Here is a 7,233-nt window from a genome sequence, read left to right on the forward strand (position 1 = left end):
TGCAATTGTATCTTCGGAAAGATCAACAACGTACGAAACTCGAAACTCAGACTTCTTCAAAATTTGCTTTGCCTTCTCCCATCTACTAACCAACTTATCAATTACCCCCTTCGCATGTATACACTGAGAGGTAAAAAATGAGTATCTATCCATTAACTTTGTATCAAACTCCATTGTAGGAGCAAAATGATGAGACGCATACTGATCCCATTGATCTAGCACTATACCTTCCTTTAGGTGACCATCTTTCAAAATATCATGACCATATGCCCCTAACAACTTCTTCACAAGATTCTCATATTTACTAATTGATTTCAAAAGAGGAGCATGTACCTCCAATATATTTGACTTGCACTATTCAAGAACTTCTATTTTAAATTCTATGATAAAGATATAAGATTGTAAACTACCAAAATCATCTCCTCCTAGCAAATCTTCATTTTTAATCACTTCCTCACCCAAGGCCAATATTTTATTCAAATTTTTGCACTGCTTAGTAAGGTTTTGATCCTCACTTCCCAATTTGTTAAACAATCTCTGATTGCTTTCTCCATTTTGAGGATCTTTTGATAAATACCTGTTGTATGCTGTAGGAAGAGTTTTACTTTTGAAACGTTCTCTTTTGCGCAAAACTTAGTAGTAGAAGCTACTTTTCTTATTTCAATTAAAGTTCTTACATCACCCCCTGACAGCGATGATGTGGACGAAAGAGCGTCAACTGCCATTGAATCCAAAGGCTTCCCCATCTCCACAAGCAATTGCTTATAGAACTCTAATTATGCCTTTACCTGTAGCTAGGAATTATGCTCCTTCTCCATTCTGCTTTTGATCATACTAGTGGCAAACTCTAAAGTATCAAGCTCTTCCCACTTCATTTGCCTTCCAAGCCTAACTTGTGATACTTGATATTTCGAAGGACCCTATCCTTCAGTCTCCACAGGGGGTGCAATATCAATGATTACTTCACCGGAGCTAGTTTTAGATAAATGATGAATTGTTTTGGCCCTCTTTGTTTTCTTTGGCTCCTCCGTAATAGCCTATTGCAATGTAAGTTTGGGCAGCACCACCTTCTGTTTCTTTTTAAAAGTGAAGGTTAACCATTGTGGCGTTCCTTCATTCGTATCTCCTCCTTGGGTAGTTATTTGTGTCGTCACTCTTCCAGCTTCTTATGACGGTTCCTCCTGTTGTTTCTCTTGTTCCACGCCCTGTGTATTGGGAGGAGTTTGGGTCTCTTCTTGGGTAGGAGGCACTGGTACAACGATTTTTTGTTGCTATGAGAGAATTTGATGAGCCAAATTTTCCTGTAGAGCATTGTCAACATCAAGCTATTTTTGGTATTCTTCCAATCTCTCACTAACTTGCTCGTTGAAATCTTTGGTCGACTCTTGACCTTGTTACTCTATTTCTCCACCCGCGATATCTTTTAACAAGTTTTCTACATCTCGTGGAGTGAGAACAAGTCTCTCATCATGCTCTTCATCCTGCCCTTGCCCCATTTCGCCCTCTTCACCTTGTTGTTTCTCTTGTATAGCTCAATCATCTATGTCCATGGGGGTCACTTGTGTAAGTTCTGAAATTTTTTGTATGGTGGGACCCCTTCGTTTCTCTGCACTAGAAAGAGTCATTCTTTTCCTCTTCTTGGGCTCTACCTTCTTTGGTGTAGGCCTAACCTCCTCTTGATCTGAGTCTGACTCCAGATTATGAATAATTATTGTTTCTATTGTGAGAGTCATTGTAGGCATATGCATCTGTGAAACAATAGAATATGGAGTGATCGTGGTTGCAACCAAAGGTGGAGGTGTTGTTGACACAATTGGTGCAATAGATGTGGTTGATGTGATGGCAGGTGTTGTTGTTGCAGAGGTAGTAGTAGTGGTTGTAGGAGTGGTGGTAATTGTGGTGGTAGTAGTGGTGGTAGCACTGGAAGGTTGAGCCTGTGGAGCAGGTTATTCTGCCGTTGCTGCAACATCTTCAATAGTGGGCCTAACAGGACAAAATTCTGCTTGTGGTGTGGCCCCTAGGTTGGCAGTAATCCCCAAACTCACCTATTTTGTCAAATATTCGGCCTCTTTCATTTTTTCATTTAACTTTTACCTCAATTCTTCTGTGGTGAAAACAATTTCAGCTTCCTCCCCCGGGTCCATAGAGGTGTTCTTCCTTGACTCTGGTCGTGTTCTCCTTGTGTATTCCTTATGTATCCTCGATTGAAGATTGTCAGTCGGGATATTCTTTTGTTTCCCTTTGGAGGCAACTGGTTTAATTCTGAGACTTAACCATTTCTTGGTCCTATCTATTACCAACCGAGAGATTGTATCAATGTCCACCACTTCTTGTTGTGACCATCTGATTTAGGGAAGCAACTTTTTATCTATTCCTATTTCTTTACACATAGGATCCAGCAAAATACCATTATCATGTAAATGTTTGGGTAGGTTGGTATAAATACCAAAATCCCTTACTTGAGGAACAGTGAGGTGATGATATTATTTCTCTCTTACCTCAAAGCTTTCCTAGAGATTGGCCCAAAAATCCTCCAGGGCAGGCTGATGTCCTTCATACACTTTAGCCATCAATCCTTTTAGTTTATTGAATGGGTCATAAAATTGCCTGGCATAATTGAAAGGCTTCAACTGTAGTTCTTGCAATTATTGCTCAGTAGCCTTTGCCACATGAATCTTGGGACATGAAAAGAATGATAAACTTAAGGGGAAATCTTCACCTGTAATTCCCCTCTTATGACTTTAGGACAACAAATTTTGAACATGTACCATTTGTCTTGCATATTCTAGCAAAATTATTCTATCTATACAATACCTGGGTAGCAAAAATGGTTCTCCAGTGAACCCACTCACTCTTAGAAAGTAGATCGGGAATTTTGTATGAACCAACACCCCCACTTCTTTATTAACTCCATTGTCTCCTTGCTCAGTCTGAACCCAGTGTTACTTATCAGCCTTATAATAATGGGAAACAAAAATGCGTCATCTATTCTCTTATAATGCAGTCGAGACTCTTTTAGTGGCAACCGGGTGTAGTATTCTCACACGACATTTTGTCCTTCTTCTCCCAATGTGCCCTCAATATGTAGCCCTAGAAATTGACTGATCTAGTTGCCACCCAAACAACATAGGATGTGAAGAAAAATTTCTTTGTATAGTGTACTTCCTTGAGCTAGTCTCTTATATTATCTGACAAAATTTGAGCCCAGTTGTAGTATTTCCACCCGTCCAAAATATTTAGCATGAAAGAGAACATTCATGGCTAAGTGTGTCACCAGGAAGGTTTGCCAAAGGCCTTGCTAAGAATTATTATCAAATCTCTTTGTGGTTCCTTAAAATCCTACCTCAAAATCTCATTTGCCTTTAAACCCGTTTTCCTTTCTTCCTCGAGCCATTCTTCATTCATTCTCTTTTTACATTGGCTCATATTTTGGTTCCATTCTCTTTCTCCATCTTCCTCTCTCTCAACTACTACTTCCTTTTTGGTGGGAATCTGGAAGACTAGGGCCAACATATCTAGGGACAAATCAATAACCGATTTTCCATCTGCGTCGACACATCGCCTAGTGTTGGGGTTGTAGAATTGTTCCACTTGTATGATAAACTCAGGCACCCATACCAATTGTGGGAAGATGGTTGCCTCTACTAGACTGAATCTTTTAATCTGTCTGTATTTTGCACTTAGTCCAAGCTTTTCCGATTTCTTTTCAATATCTTCGAGCTCAATATGCCCGATCTCTGTGTTTGTTACCCATTGAATTGCATCTTTTAGCTTTGAGGTGTATACATTCTCCCTTAATATTGGTACTTCATTGTGATCAACAGCTTCTCAAGATCTTTCAACTTTCGGTAAGATTCCATTAACACAACTAAACTTGCAAAACCAACCAAACAAGCATAAAAAACTACCCAAAGAAACAACACTACAAATGCAACTCACTTCGGGACTCTGGAATCTTGAGGTCGGAAAACAAAAATAAAATACAAAGAAAACCTGGGAGCTTGGGAACTTGAGGTCCCGAGTTTTGACAGCTAACCAAAACTAGCAAGTTTGGAATCTTGGGAACTCGAAACACCGAACTCACCAACAACACAAAAGGAACCACTTCGGGAAGTCGGGAACCTGGGTTTACGAAGTGGTGAAACTAATGATTGTGAAAACAAACCCAGGACTTTGGGGTTCCAATGTTCCGGGGTGGGACTCTAACATGCAACATGGAACTTCGTAGAACCAAAGTTGCAACAAACTACAAGGACAAAGCAAAAAAGAAGGTTCGGGACCCCGGGACTATGGGGTTCCAAATCGAACAGACACGTAAAAGAGAAACTAATTCGAGAACTCAGGTTTCCGAATTAGTTTAAACAAAAGACCAAAACCATCATTTTGGAAACTCGGGAACCTGAGTTTTTTGAAGTGATGGAAAACAAACCAACGACCCCTATTTCGGGAACTCAAGAACCCGGGTTTTTGAAATAGGGAAAAAAGAAAACAAACAAGGAAAGAATATCATTTCAGGTACTCAATAACTTGAGTTTCTGAAAAGATAAGACAACAAGAAAAAGTCATAACTCAGAATCTTGGGAACCCGAGTTTCCGAGGTTAGGGCAGAACAAAAAATCACAAGAAAACCAAGCAAAATCTAAAAAATTTAAACTAAACCAATCTAAGAAATCTAAACTCAACCAAACAAAATCTAACCTAAGACTCCTGGAAATCCATATGAAGGAGGTGAGAAGCACACCTACTTGGTACGAAAAGCAAAGACGGTACTGAATCAGGTGTGCGAGAGTTCAAGATCATGAGGTTAGAGCTCTAGATTCGCAAGAGTGAGTGCACAAATGAGCTCCAAAATGACCTCAAATTCTATTTATACCCCAATTCAACACTGCATTAAATTCACATTGGGAACTTGGGAACCTGGTTTTTTGAAGTTGCATCATAGGCAACGAGCTTAGAACCCTGAGGACCCGGGATTTCAAAGAATAGACCAGAAAAATAACCTGGGAGTTCGGGAATTCGAACTGCCAGGGCGAAAACCAAAAGGAAAAACAAACACTTCGGGAATCCAAGAACCTAAAGTTCCAAAGTGATGCTCCAAACTGAAACAAAGAGAACTCGGGAGTTCGGGAACCTGAACTTCTGAACAAGAAAACAAAAAAATGACTCGAAACTTCAGAAACCCGAACCTCCGAGGCTACACAAACAAACAAAAAAAAACCAAAAATGAACTCGAGAACCCAGGGACCTGAACTCCTAAACAAAGAAAAGGAAACAAGAAAAAGCCCACCTTGGGAACTCGGAAACCCGAACTCCTGAGATGATCAAAACAAAAGCCAAAAAGAAAAGGGAAAACTAACAGAAAAAAGACAAAAAAGGGAAACTCGTATTTTTATAGGAACGAAAATGATGGGGCTATATATGCAAGGCATAATAAGACCCCTCACAAATGACACAAGAGGATTTGATAAACCAATTAACACAAAACACTGCAAAAATAACCAGATTGGTGAATATATTAAAGACTACCGAGCATGAACATCATGCATCCCTTTCCACAACCCTACAATGAATGGATAATAATTCCAAGGAAGTTTCCAAACAGTTTACAAAATGGGGAAGCTATAGGGATCAATGTTGTGCATTTTATGCTAGTGGGTTGTCCTATGATGCAGTGAAAACTAAAATGATAAGTAAAGCACATATATGTGTTCTTTTTAATGAGCCCAAAACCAATGAGACCTTACCTCTTAATTCAAAGAAGTTTCCTATACACTAGTGTAACCATTTGGGGATTAAAAATGCTTTTTAGGATAGGTGGTGGATGGTTTTCAACCAACCACCTTGTAATAATTTTAAGGTTCCATTATATTTTTTGAGGAAACTATATTGCGAGTTTGCTCTCAATTAGAGGCCAAAGTGAGAAACCTTCATGATAGAGGTGGAGGCTCTGCCTAGGATAGACTTGGATCCCAGAGGGTACTAAACCCCCAAAATCGCATCCCTCTCACAGCAAAACATGTGGTCCATGTCATGGTCCCAATAGCCCTGAAAGAGTCTTGGAGGTACAAACTCTTCAGGAAGCCACCACATTGACTGATGTCATCAGTCAACATGGCGCACAGTTATCACATCCTCTTGGCCTAGATGATGATACGACTGTTAAACAATTTGGCCCCCCTGAGACCATTTAGTGCGTGTCCTAGTTGTTCAGGCATATGCTCTAGGACATATACCAATGCCCATGTAATTGGTTCCACATCCCATGTGTGTACATGTTGCAGGGCTAGATGTTAGGCTAGCACAACAAAATATATGGCACTGACTGATGATTTGATGGATATGGTGTTTGTTGGTCAGACAAAGACATAGGTGTGATGATTTGAATTGATAACATTTTATTTATTAATCACTTAAAACTTGTAAATGTAAACAAATTTTTTTTTTATAGATCAATTTAAATTGATATAAAAATATACATTTTAGGACACAATATCTAGTGTTAATACAACATCTCATATTCCTCCCACTTTTGTTGCAACTGTAGCTTCAACGCTTGAGGTAAAAAATTTGTAACAAGTTAAAATACAATAGTACCTTGAATTCAAAATATTTTTTTATAAGATATACTAACTCTCTTTAATGTATATTGATTTTATATTTTATAGGTGTTTTTAGGGGATCAAATGTCCCAGATTGATAATGTCATGCTTTTGGCCATTGATTTTGGCCTAGAAAGCTATGTGGTGTCATATTTTGCACACCTCTTATTTATGTATTTTTTTAAATATGTGAGTCATTTAAATTTAGATTTGTTAAATTATATTTAATATTATCTACTAATATATCTTGTGTTAATTTTTTTTCTTTTAGGGTACCCCACATGTGTCTAGGACACCTCCTAGGTGAAAGAAATCCTCAAAGACACATAAACATCAAAAGGTAATTTAACACATTTTTAATTGACACAATTGTTTGAAAAGATTGATATAGTCTTAATTGGAACTTGTAGATTGATATAGTATTTTTTGTCTCTTTTATATACAACGACAATTGGGCTTTGTAGAATTGATGAATGCACCTGATATGTTAGAGGTTCAAGAGAGGGAAGAGGTTATGTATCTCTACTTTATTTTCTAGATTTCATGATTATATGCACATGTACATGTAAAATCTAGGTAAATTATAATCTTATCATTTTTCATATAGGAAATAGCCATAGTTGTTTCATCAATG

This window comes from Cryptomeria japonica, chromosome 1 (assembly GCF_030272615.1).
Source record: "Cryptomeria japonica chromosome 1, Sugi_1.0, whole genome shotgun sequence".
In the NCBI taxonomy this organism is placed as follows: domain Eukaryota; kingdom Viridiplantae; phylum Streptophyta; class Pinopsida; order Cupressales; family Cupressaceae; genus Cryptomeria; species Cryptomeria japonica.